Here is a 13,527-nt window from a genome sequence, read left to right on the forward strand (position 1 = left end):
GATTTTGACCTGAAAACTGTCTACTGCAATGTTTCCAGATGCTGAACTGGCCCTTTCTAATAACAAAGTTCCTCAGCTGTTCCTGTTTCTAATCAGGGCAGACGGAAATACCAGTCCAAGTCCAGAGACACATCTGCATCTCTCCTCATTGTCTTCTCCGTGTTTGATGATTTTTTTTTATCTTGGAAATGTAATGCAGATGTACATTTGGATCAAAGCTTATTGTCAGTTTTTGTCTCACTGCTGTCCTCTAAATGATCTTCTCTTTTTTGTTTGATTTCCTGTTAAAAAAAAAAGAAAATGTTTATAAGAAACTTAATTTTTGGAGGATGGTGATCTTTTTTTTCATTTGACAATTGCTTATCTGGATTATTTTCTATAATAAAATTGCTTTTTATGCTAACACAGACAACTGTTACGGTCGCCAGAAACAGAAAAGATGGCATTATATAACTTTACTTTGAAAAAAAGATGGTCCTGACATCAGTCACCCATAGAGGTTTTGAACAGAAAACATTTCATAAAATATAATGGTTTAATGACAATAGTGTATACTTTTATGGGTCTGTAATTTCCTAAATTTTAAGAGGAAGAAATGTTTATGTTTTGGACAGTGTTATAGACCACCAACCAAGACCAAAACCAGAGTGTGTCAAGACCAAGACAAGAATAAGACTTTTATGGAATGAGAACAAGTCAAGACAAAAAAGGTCCCCAAGAACACTTGTGTTTTTCCTTGATTTTCATAAAAACAATCCTCGAGCACACTTATACCTCGTTCTCACAAGCATAAACACATTTTTTAATTTATAACATTTCCACACAGGTTGCATGAAAACAGGTGGCAGAAAAGCAACTGTGGTGTTGAGGAGATATGCACATGCATTGAATGGAGAGACGTCAGAGCCAGAGGGCTGTCCATGGACATTTGGGGGTTGGGTGCAATGATCAAGGGCAATCTACAGTGCAAAGCAGGGCAAACCTCTTCTGGCGCCTCTCCAGCCACCAGTTCACACTCATCCCAAGTCGTCACATATTGCTACTTTGCAGTGGGCTTCCACCTCTACATATTACGCTCTGTTATCCTTCAGCCTCCGCTACTGTGAGGTCAACACAAGCGTATGGTGGGATGATGCTGCATGTGGTTATGTTTAGACAACAACTGCACATGCCAACCAATGAGAGACACCAGCGAACGCACATGCTGCCACGGATGGTTAAGATTAGGTCAAAAAACGCCTGAATGCTTAAGATTAGGGGAAGGCAGCGTTCTTAAGTGATGCTGCCCGGAGGTGCAAAAGAAGGCTTTTGTCATCGGGATTTTATGACAAAAGCACTGTCAAAGTGACCGTATTTGATAACTGTGGAAGGAGAACAGGCCACACACTCCATGCATTGGACTTGAACTTACAACCCTGTCCTTCCCAAGACAATTTCCTATGGACTGAGCTACTGGTGCCCCTATATACCACTGCACATACAGTGGTTCTTTCCTGAAAAGAATCTTTGGGAATTATTAGGGAATTGCCGATCTGTAAAGCATCACGCATTTATTACTTAGATTTATGCGTGTGATGAGTGGATGCCCTCTCTGCACTCTCTTCCAAGAAAAAAAAAGTTTCTTTGGAAAACATGGTGTTGGTATTAAGAGATTAACAGTAAATCCTCGTTCCATGCCAGTGTCGCTCTGATGAGAAGTGAAGTTCCCTTTGAGGTGGGATCTGTCTGCTGGTACAGTGAGTCTGATCGACTGCACTTACAATCTTAAAATCATTTGAATCAAACCATGTGACTTCAAAGCCAAATACCTTCATATACACTGCTTGGCTTGGCTCCACAGCAGCACAATGGCCTGAATCCTATAAAACACCACTTTGCAGGCCGGTGAGTGTTACTTAAACACTGTCCATATTTACAAAACCAGCCAAGAACCACATGGTGATCAGACTAAATCAGAAACAATACTAAGTGTTTTGGTTTATGCTTTCGTCATAAAGCTGCTTACTGCATTACGCAGGCAAAAAAGGTGTCGTAATCATGAGAGCAGGAGACTATTCAAGTACAAACCAGCTATTTAAAGAAGTGACTGGCTTTAAATCAACTACAGCATGTGTGTAGAAACTCACAGTATCAGTATTATTGTGTGCTGAGTGTGTAAAACCAACAGTTAGACGACTGATAGTGCTGATATACACATGCACACCCACAGGAGCAAGTCAGGTCGAAGCCAAATCAGCTTTACATGGACTCACTGGAAGATCTGACCTTAAATTATTCTCAAAAACTGGATATCTAAAATCCTAATCCCAATCAAAAACACCAGCAAACTTCTTTTCAATCATCAAAAGGCTAAGTTAAAGGCTAAAATTAGCTGTCTTTGCTGGGTAATTTTGCTAAAAACACAACAGTATTCCAAGTATTCACTGACCTCCTTTCACATGCCCAGACTGTGATTGTGACTGCAAAGCTGGTTTCAATCAGTAGAGAAATTAAGCCAAATCAACGTGCCTGCTCTAAAAATTAACCCTGGACTGAGACTTGAATGTATTCTTTTGTAACATGTGAGAATTACATAAATCCTATTCACAGCAGATTATGGTTTGGTTTTTTTCACTTTCTTTTAGTGAGACAGACATTTCTTTGCATTCCTCACTTCTTGTCTGGCTTGTTCCCATGAGAAAGTCTCTGCCTATACTTCTGACGCCATAAAACAGTTACAGAAGAAATGCTCCAACCAGCATCAGAGACTTTGTTTGTGTGTGTGTGTGTGTGTGTGTGTTGGAGAAGAGTGAATTTCTGTGTGTGAATTCAGTATTGTCCCATTAACAGTGATGTGCTCTGTGATACTGTGGGAGTAAGAATGATGTGCTGAGTTAGAACGAGGAAGCATGACAATGTTTGTGTGCATAATATTTTCATACTCTTACAAGGACCAATATAAAACACATGATTCAGGCATTTCTGGAAACTGATTCAGGTTCTCACTTCTCTGTGGGGCTGTTTGAGGGCTAAGATTTTGAAAGATCAGACATAGGTCTGATCTTTTGATCTTTTTAAGCACTTTATATGAAGCATATACTGACCCCGTCATGATTAAGAGATAGCAAAGACATTATGACAGTGGGGAGCCCAAAGCCTCTGCAAACCAGTCAAACTGCAGTTACAGATAACATCCATGTCTGTGCAAACATGACTGCATCACACACATCTTACGCCGACAGCACAGAATTCCTATACAATCAGCACAGTTTCAAGGTGAGAACCCAACTTTAGTGTCGTGATTTTGAATAATTTCCAGAGAAGGGTTTTTGCAGAACATTATGATGTCACTGTAAAGTTGACCTTTGAATCAGTCATACAGTCATACCCCAAAAACATGTGCGATTGTGAGATCACAGTGATCTTTGACCAACAACTGCTAATCAGTTCACTCTTGAGTCCAAATGGACATTTGTGCCAAATTAGAATAAATTTCCTCAGAGCATCCTTGAGATATGAGAGTCATGAGAAACAGATGCAAGGTCATAGTGACCACGAGCTTTGACCACCAAATTCTAATCAATTCATCACTGAGTCCAAATGGACATTTGTGCCAGATCTGAAGAAACACTTTCAAGGCGGTCTCGAGATATTCCCATGAGAATGGGACACGAGGACAACCCAAAAACATAATGACTCTTTCTGGCCACAGCCATTGCCAGCACATTGACATAAAAAGACAAAGTAATATAATAGGAGAACTGTAGAAAAAAAGCAAAATTGCATAAATAGACAGAATGAATGGCTAAACTTACATTATTGAACAGTGAACATTGCACAAAGGAAGCATAGATACTGCATAGTATAGTATATATGCATAGAATAATGATGAATAACTGTCCGCTTTGGTGCATGATGTGCACTGGGTGTAGTGTTGATTGTGAAGTCTGACAGCAGCAGGAAATAACGACCTGCGGTATCTCTCCGTCACAAACTGTGAGTATGAGGTTTGTTACTTAAGTCCACTGCAGCTGTCGAAGGGTCTCGCATAGGGAGTGACAGGAGTGACAACAGGAAACAAGTGACAAAGAGATATGCAACAGTTAATGGTCGGCGTCTTAAACCCTATTGAATGGAGGTGCCCCTTTCTGTTATTGTCTTAAGTGCTTTTAACTGTTCGTTGCCATTATCTGATATGTAAAAAATTGTAGTCATAAGCATGTTGGTTTAAATTATGTGTAGATAAATTTATCTAAAAAAATGTACAGACACACAGGGAACTCAATGTTACGTAAACGGTAGTGTCAGAACACGTTGGGTTGGACGTGCTATGACTCAATTTGACACCATGCAGACTTTTTGTTCATAGGTTTGTTCCTGGAGCTACTGAGTAACCTGAATGAGAAACGGACGTCTGTTGCACCTGCTCATCTTTGACCTCTGACCTTGTGAGGAAATCTGGCAGTGGAGTGTAGGATTGTAAAAGGCGTCAAAGCTGGAAATAGATTTGTTGAACCCCCATGACACTTTTCTCACAATGACTCATAACACGAAACAACTTAAAGGAATAGTTCAACATTCTGGGAATTACACATATTCTCTTCCAAGAGTTAGACAAGAAAATAATATCAATATTTCATGTCTGTATCTTAAGCTGGAGCTGCAATACTTTAAAAGGAAACAGCCAGGCTTCTTTTCAAAGTTAAAAAATACACTTGTAAATATCTTTAAGGCTTAATAAATAACACTCAGTTTCTTTTTTGTTTATCTGTACACAAACTGAAATGAAACGACAACAATTTGCTTAGCAAACAAAAGTTACCTAAGTACTTCCAGTTTTGGGGACGCCACACAGAAGTGCTGGGTAAATGGATTGTTAATACAGCATGTAACTCCCCCTAAAACCATAAATTCTTGTTTTTGCATTTCTGTTTGTGTGCAAATTAAACAAACAAGATACAACATGTTAATTAATGAGCTTGAGATGTACTAGTAGACATTTTTTTTAACTTTGGAAAGAGCCAGCCAAGTTGTTAGATCTTTCTTTCAGTTTTCATGTTCAGCTAGACTAAATATAAATTCTCAAACCTTTACTGTTACTGATCTTATCATTTATAGAAGTAAATAGATAAGTTTAGTCCCCAAAATGTAAATGTAGGGCTATTCCTTTCAGAAAGTGAAGCACTGTTCACACAAGACGAGATCTCATGGCAACAGTCAAATGTCAAGTGGCTTAACATACCACAGCGGAAGGTGGCGAAATCACTGACAAAGCAGCGGTATATAACAACTTTGGAATGAAAACAGGCGGGCATATAACAAGTGTGAATTGACACGCTGTCCCAGTAAGTCCAGAACAGACGCAGGGGGGTACCTAGCCCATCATATGTAGGCGTGTAGGTCCACTGACAAAGCATCAGTATTTGACGAGTTGTGATGAGACTTGCTTTTATGTGATGTCATCTATTTTATGTTGGTTTTTTTTGTTTGTTTTGTTTTTTTTTCTTAATTCTATTTTATCTGATTTGATTTGATTTTTTAAAATTGGTTTATTTAATTCACCTATTGATTTATTTTATGTATTCATGTATATATTTTTATGATTTAATTTCTTTATTTTTATTCTGCCCTGGTATTGTTTTAAGTCTGTTACAAGTACTATTAATTCTGTGTTTACCGCAAATACTCTTCAAACAGCATTTATTCATACTGGGATGGGTTGCTGTTGTTATTTAAGTTTTGTGATTGTCTCTCTTATTTGTCTGGCTTTAGTTCGGTATTACTTTTTGGCTCTTTTTCGTCATGTTACCATGCATAAAACTCCTCTCACTACTGCTTTGCCTTGCTTGTCAAAGTACTTTGTAAACTCTGTTTTTAAAGGTGCTATATAAATAAAGTTATATTATTATTATTATTATTATTATTATTATTATTATTATTATTTATTATTATTATTATTATTATGAGAATGTGTAGCTTATTGAGTTTAATAAGACTTTATCTGTGATGACCAAAACACAGCCTTTGAAAAAAATCCAACCCAGTTTATCAAAACCATTGAAACAGGAAGTTTTAACAGAGCTTTGAATGTTATTGCTGTCATTTTTCGGACTCCCCTGTTGCATAAATGTCCTATTACGGTATCACATCAGTATTTCCCCCACAGTATATTTAATTCTCCTGTGAACAAGCATTGTCTGACTTCCTCTTGTGCCGTCACATTTCTAAAGTAATGTCGTGACAAATATGTGACATTCAGACACAGACAATAATTCTCCTTTTTGTGCTGAGAAATGATGCTGACAACTGACTGGGTCAACTGGGTTTAGCAGATGGCCAGCTCTTCCACCATTGGCTCGCCAGTGTCTCCAGTTGTACGTCTGTTAGCAGTGATCGGAAGTGTGGTCATGGTAGGATATGGTATGATACAGTAACTTCCTGTCAGGGGGGTTGAAGACAGGACAGCGGGGAGTGGGAGTCTCATCCAGGCCGAGGTCCAAATGTGTAGGAGCTGTTCTTCAGAAAAATGTCCAGCGACCTGACCCAGTTCTGTTTCTGCCCTCTCGTTCAGTTTCTGTTTGACTTCAATGTCCAGCTTTTTATCAAACAGGATAATAACAGTCCAATACAAACAAGCTTAGAGTCCATCAGTGAAGTTTATAGAGATAACCCAGATCATGTTCTGAGAGTAATGATGACTATGATGATTTTGCAATTGTGCAAAATAGAGACAGGAGACTTTATGTCCCTAGTTCACAGTCGTTTTAAGCCACAGGTTTCTGCATTGCGGCTGGTGTAATCTCATTGCAAGATGGTCTGTAGTTCTTAATAATAAACACTGTCTGTTGCACTAAAATGTAAAAAAAAAAGTCTGCTACCTATGAAGGGAAACTTTTGGCTAACAACAGTGTTTTGATTTTAATAGCTTTAATATCTTTATATGCCTCCATGCCAGCGACAGCCGTGTCTGGAAGCATTATGCTTTTGCTTTTGTCTTTTCTTCCATCTGCCTTCTTCTTGTGAACATGATATCTCAAGAACACCTTGAGGAAAATTTAGCACAAATATCAACTTAATGATGAACTGATTAGATTTTGGTTGGACCAAAGTCAAGGTCACTGTGACAGCAGAAACTCGCTAACTTGACTTGAACCTCTTTGCCCCATTTAGGGTCGTAGAGCGTCCATTAGAGCTCGCAATCTCACTCTTTTCTGGGCCTGGGCTTTTGCCTCCTGCCAGTTAACTCTGATTTTCTCCAAGCCTTGAAGCATGTAAAGTCTCTAGGTATTTTTTGTCTTTCACTGTTTCCCCTTTCCCCGTGGGCTATACTCCAGGGCTTGTCTTGTGATGTTATTTGTGTCCTGCTGATGGGTGTGACCTATCTATTTCTGCTTTTGATTGTGGTGGCTATAACTTCTTTGCTGGTAACCCTCCACAGTTTCTCATTCGAGTTTTGATGATAAAATAAATAAATATGCAAAATGTGCTATTCAAGAACAGAAAAAGTTTCAACAGCTGCCTTACACAATAAAAGCCTGAGCTGAAAAAAACTGGACACTGCCAGATGAGATGAGCTGTCATTCTGGCAAAGGCATCTCTAATTAAAAACTAATAATCAAAGACCCCAAATTGTAAATAAAGGATGGTCACTTCAGAATATCAATATGTGACTCATCTCCTGAACAAAATTAGTTTAAATTATGCTTCACTTTGTTGTCATGACCTCTGTCTCCTCCATTGTACCAAAGAGTAACCTCTGATGATGAGCTTGACCTCAGCAGCTCCTCCTTGGAAGTCGTAAAGGTGATTTAATGACTAAAACAACAGCTGAGAGCATGAAGCACCTCTCAAACTGTCACAACACCGTACAGCACAGCACTGATCCAACTAGCTCCGTACAGTCGAGGTTAACACAAAGGATACAAATGTGACACCGTAACAGTGGTGTCAAGTTAAGACGTGTCCACCAATAGGAGCTGAGGGGACTCATGGAAAATTGGCCACCCTCACATACAGGAATCAGCTGACTGTGTAATAATAGCCACCTGTAAACAAACATGATGTGTACTGTCAAAACATAAACATAGATTTCAAAGCATGTCACATATGATTGGATATTCATTTTGGCTTTCTGTTTTAAGATTGGTTAATATTAATACTCATTGTGACTGTGCACCTTCTCCTCTAGGAACAACACATGCTCTTGCATGCAAACACTGTTCTACTTTCCTTTTGACGTCATGACATCCCCCACATATATAGCATGGTACAGTATCAAAGGGCAAAACGGTAAATCAGACAGGCAGATATGTGGAAACTATGCAGAACAGGTTGTGCCAAATGTAAAACTCATCGTAGCTTGTCATTGCCATGTAATCATGTGCAGACATTCATGCTCCCCGGATGATGAATCCTACAAACTTTATTGATCCGCAGATTTTTCCTTTATAACACAATGGGGGTTTTGAGTGAATTATCGGATGCAATCCTATGAAATTTGGTTTCAGATTCATGTGTCCTTCAGGACGACTTTTACTAAATTTGGCGATTCCCTAACTTTTTATTAGACACACTGTCACTCCTAACAAATAGTGAAGCTTGATCAGTAGCCCTTACTATGATGCCCTAGGTACCCATCAAGTGTCAATTTTGGACACTCAGGGAGAGCATTACAATTTACCCTCATCATATACATTGTGTCTTTCAAAAAGAAATGTTCTTTTTGCTGGAGATGTACAGATTCCACTCGTTAAATGCATACGGTCTCTTTTCAAAATAAACTTTGTAAATGTTTAAAAAAAGGAGAAAAAAATGGTTTACTTCCTTAGCTTTAGGTGTGTCCAAAACCTTTTTGAATGGGGGCCAGATTCGCTCTTGTAATAAAAATACCTAGGAGCCAGCTGCTTTTCACATCATTAATTTAAATCGTTATTTAAAAATCAGTCACATATAAATAAAACAAACCAAACTGTCTCATCCTTAACTGAAAATATATTCAAGTTTCCACCCTTCCTGAGAGCAGCGGCCCTCACTGTCTACGCACTTTTGCTTCGTCGATGTCTGCTGTTAGATAACCATTCGTCAGCTTGTTTACTATTTCTTTATGAAATCACATCACTTCGACCACCGTTGTTACAATGTGGTGCATGTCTGCAAACATGATAGTTCTGCCATCGTGAGGTGAATGGAAGAAATGCCAAAATTAACTTGCTCGATTAACCAATATTGTTTGGAGGCCCACATATAGAAAACGACAAGCCTGAAGGCCATTTAAAAATCTGTCCGCAGCACCATTACCAGACTTCGGACATGCCTTCTTTAGGCAATAAACATGCTTGGTTAAGTTTAAAGGAAATCATCATGGTTTGGCTTAAAGTACACACTCTAGCACAATATGTTGTTACTGAAGTATCTTGTGTCACAGGATTCAGTGCAGGTGGAGTCAAAGACAACTGGAACCAAAACAGAAACTTCTTTTTTCCAGATTGAAGCAGGGACAAATAAACAGAAAAACAAGGAGCAAAGCCTGAACTGAAAACCAGGATTTAAATACAAACTAGTCTGACGAGGGGATGGAGTGCAGGTGGAGAAAAACAGCGGAAAGGCTCAGATGAGGGGAGTAAGGTGATCAGGCAGGAGAACAGGCAGGGAGCTGATTGGCTTGGTGAAACTGAGGAGTAGTGACAGACTAACGAGGCTGATGCAGGACAGGTGTGTGGTTAATGAGAGAAGGGCAGCACAGGAGCACAGGAGGGGAGGAACACAGTAAACTGAAACCAAAAATCAAGAAAATGCAAATTTCGACCAAGTGAAAACAGACTAACTAATAAAGGCAACTTAAATGAGTCTTATACAGACACTTAGTCCAGTCTTCCCAAAAGTCTGAAGGGTTAGGGACACAGCAGACAGTACCATCTCATTTGACTTTTGGTGTCATATGGGACAGAAACAGTCATCTTCTGAGTGGAAGTCCAAAGTTTCTTTGACTAATCCACCTCTTATCCATTGCGCCTTAGGCAGACTTTTTTTTTTTAATGCAGTTGGGTGGAGTATTAAAAAAAATAATTTTATACTAATGCTAAAGGGATCCTTGATGTATTAGTATCTGCTACCGATGGCCGCTGTCCAAGCATTGTTATTTGAAAAGTTGTACGTTGTTTTATCCAGCACCATCATCTGTCCAAAATGTCACAATGTCTAATACTTTTCTTGCTTATGATCCAATACCTTAAGAACTACATTCCTTAAACTACATTTGCGTGTGCTATACGTTGGGTTTATTGCTTAGCAAATGTTTGCATGCATAAGACATTGTACTAATGTGAGAACACTGCACAACAATAAACATGTTTAACATTAGCATACAGCTCAAAGCACCGCTGTGCCCTAAGGGTAAGGTTATACCAGAAGAAGTTGCTCGCTGGAGGTGTCTGACCATGTCAGAAATCAAAGTGATTATAGTTATAGAAAAAATGCCACTCAAAGGCTGAGCAAAAAGAGGGGAGACATGATATCCAGTACATATGCATGTTTAAAATAATGGTGCAATCATTTGTACATGCAAAAAAATGTAAAAAAAAAAAAAAAAAAAAAAAAAGAGCTATAAGAAGAAGTTCAAACACGGCTTACCAACTCACTTCTGCACAACTGACTAATCATGCAAGCCAGCACAGTCTCACAGAATCACTAGCATGGCTGTAGGGTCTTAGACTTGTTTCTGTCTCCAAATCTGTCCTGAAGACACAGACTGAATCAGTCCAAACAGATGACTCAGTGTGGCAAAAAGCCAAAAGGGAAAACAAACTTAAAACTTTGTCTGTGTAAATACAAAGGATATTGTATAGCTGACTTATCCACTTTAACCATCCACCTTTAGTAACCTTTTACTTCAATCTACAAAAACATTGATTCTGAGACCAAATATCCATAGGATTATTTCTTCAAATAACCATATGTAAGAACATATTCCCTGAAATCAAAAGTCGGGTCTACCTTCATCTTTCCCGCCTTTCACATTCCTAGAAGATTTGGAGGACATCTTACTTGGACACACAGAGAGTCCATGTGACCTCCATGCTTTCAACTCCTGCCAGACTCTGACTGGCACGCCAAAATCACTCAGCTAGCATCACATGAGTACAGTGCAGGTCAGCAGCCGCCTCTGCTGAGTGTTTCCATGCGGCCGCTGTGATGTCATAAAACTTTTAAGAAACAAGTGTCTCTTTCTGACTTACATCTGTGCATGCATATACTGCTGGTACCATCTGAGGTGACCTCCCCCGCCTCACCCTCTCACTCTTTGCTGTTGAGCCGCAGGGCAACGGCTGGTGTGGTGCCTGAGCCAACATCCCAACATGTGGCAATGTTTGCACCACCACCCTTTAATCTGCCAGGCACGTGGCAACGAGTAAACAGCAACGCAGAGCTGCTTGGCGTGCTGTGCCTAACGATCTGGAAGCAATGATGCAATTACTCCATGTAGGACCTCAAAACAAAAACATTTAGACCTGCGTGTTGTTGCATGCATGGTGTTGGATTGAAAATTTGGGGCAAGTTTGTCTTCACCTTTAAAACTTTGGACCAAATATTTGCCAAAAAATAAAAATAAAAACATTACAAAAGTAGTAAAACATAAGTAAACTTCAGAAAATCGCCTTAAAATTGCTATTTAAAAAAAAAAAAAAAAAAATTAAATTCATGTTTTTTTTTCTGTAATAAATATAAATATAAAAAATATAATTTTCTGGACTTTTTTTGATAAAAATTATAATAAAACTAATTTTTAGGTAATTTATTGCAATTTGTGGGACATGTTACTGTTTTTTTCCCCATGTTTTCAAAAGAAATTTGCTCAGGTTTAAAAGGGTCAAACAGCTTGTGAAAGGCATCTGAACACAGCATTAGAATTAGATGTCGATCCAGTTTTCAGACGGTTAAATCTCAGATCATGTGATTCTATTTAGGGGTTTTTATGGTAACAACTGTCAAAACCCGGTTGGTTTTGACTACCAGGTTTCAGTTGTAATATTTTGTCAGTGGAGTTCCCCTGAATCTCTGCATTTGTCAGAATGAGAATCATAAAGCTCCAATGATACTGGGGGGATGCTTATACTATTCATCTATTTTATCAATAAAAGTCAGACCAGTTATAGTCACCAACACAGAGAAGGAGTCTTTTAAGAATTTGATGTCATATATTGTAGATACATTTATAAAAACACAGTGATTAGGGTGTGTTATGCATAGGAGATCGGCATAGTATTTAAAATCATTTAAATGCAAGCATGTATTATTTTAACTGTTACCAATGTACGCAAATCTCTATCAGCATCAATGACGTTTATAATTAGGACAGCCTCTGCCTGACCATGTCGGCCGAGTCCTTGGCAGTAGCCCTTTCCTGTGTGCGCGACCCCGCCCCCCCTCTTCTTTTCTTTTTTTTTTTTTGGTTGTTTTGTTTGTAAAGCGACCTTGAGTTCAAGAAAGGCGCTGTATAAATCCAGTGTATCATATTATCATATCTGGTAATGTAGACCTTGAGATGTAGTACAAGACCTGCGAAAATTAAACAAGTAAATTAACGCTGAGACGAGATTTCCTTGTCAAACAACAATCTGAAGCTTTCAAAATACTCCAGTTTACTACTCTGCTATTATTGCAGAGCTAACCAGCTTGGGATTCTGGTGAGTTGAGACACACCAGTTCCAGATGGAGACTTAAAGGACGCTTCACTGGCGAATCAGACAGTGACTAAAGAGGTTGTGGTTTGTTCTAAGTGGGAGGCAGATGGCATCAATGGGGGTATGGATATTCTGTGACTATAAAAGTGGAGTGTGTCACAAAACCAACAGTGGGTGGTATGTTTGTTCACATAGGGTTAGCTCCAGACTGGTGGGGTTACTTTAGGTTTTCTGTCTTACGGGGAAAATGTGTCGCTGCTGCAATGCAAAAACATCAGTGTTGCAACCAGAAATCATTCTAAGGAAAACATGAAAGGGGCAAAATGTTGATGGCATGAATCATTTTAGCCTCCAGCTACTACAATAACTGACAATCATAGAGCACCACATGATGTGAAGCGTAAGACATCCCCCCTCTTACTAATCTTCAAGGCATCTTAGTGAAACATGACAGGACAGAGGATGGTGTGATAAGAAATATTTGTGTTTCTGCGATGCAGCTTGTCTAGCATGAAGTTCAAGAGGAACGTGATATTGCCACTTCATGCACCAACAAATGTACATGTCATTACAGCTTCGTAATGTTTCCTGCATTCCTGATTTATCACTACTTACAATCAAACCAATGTATTACAGAGGTTTTACTTTATGTTGAAAGATTGTGAAAAAGTACATGTATAAACATGTGTGACCACAAATACTGTCCAAATTAAAAAAAGACAACATTTCAAGAAATTTAATAACACTTGGTTAGTCAGTCAGTGGTGTTTTTATTTATCAGCTCTCTAGTTTAGAGGGATTAAGAAAGCCCTAGGAGGTTAAATACATTAGATTCTGAAGTTGACATGTGATTGGAAGCAGAACAGAA

Source organism: Plectropomus leopardus, chromosome 6, assembly GCF_008729295.1.
Source record: "Plectropomus leopardus isolate mb chromosome 6, YSFRI_Pleo_2.0, whole genome shotgun sequence".
Taxonomy (NCBI): domain Eukaryota; kingdom Metazoa; phylum Chordata; class Actinopteri; order Perciformes; family Serranidae; genus Plectropomus; species Plectropomus leopardus.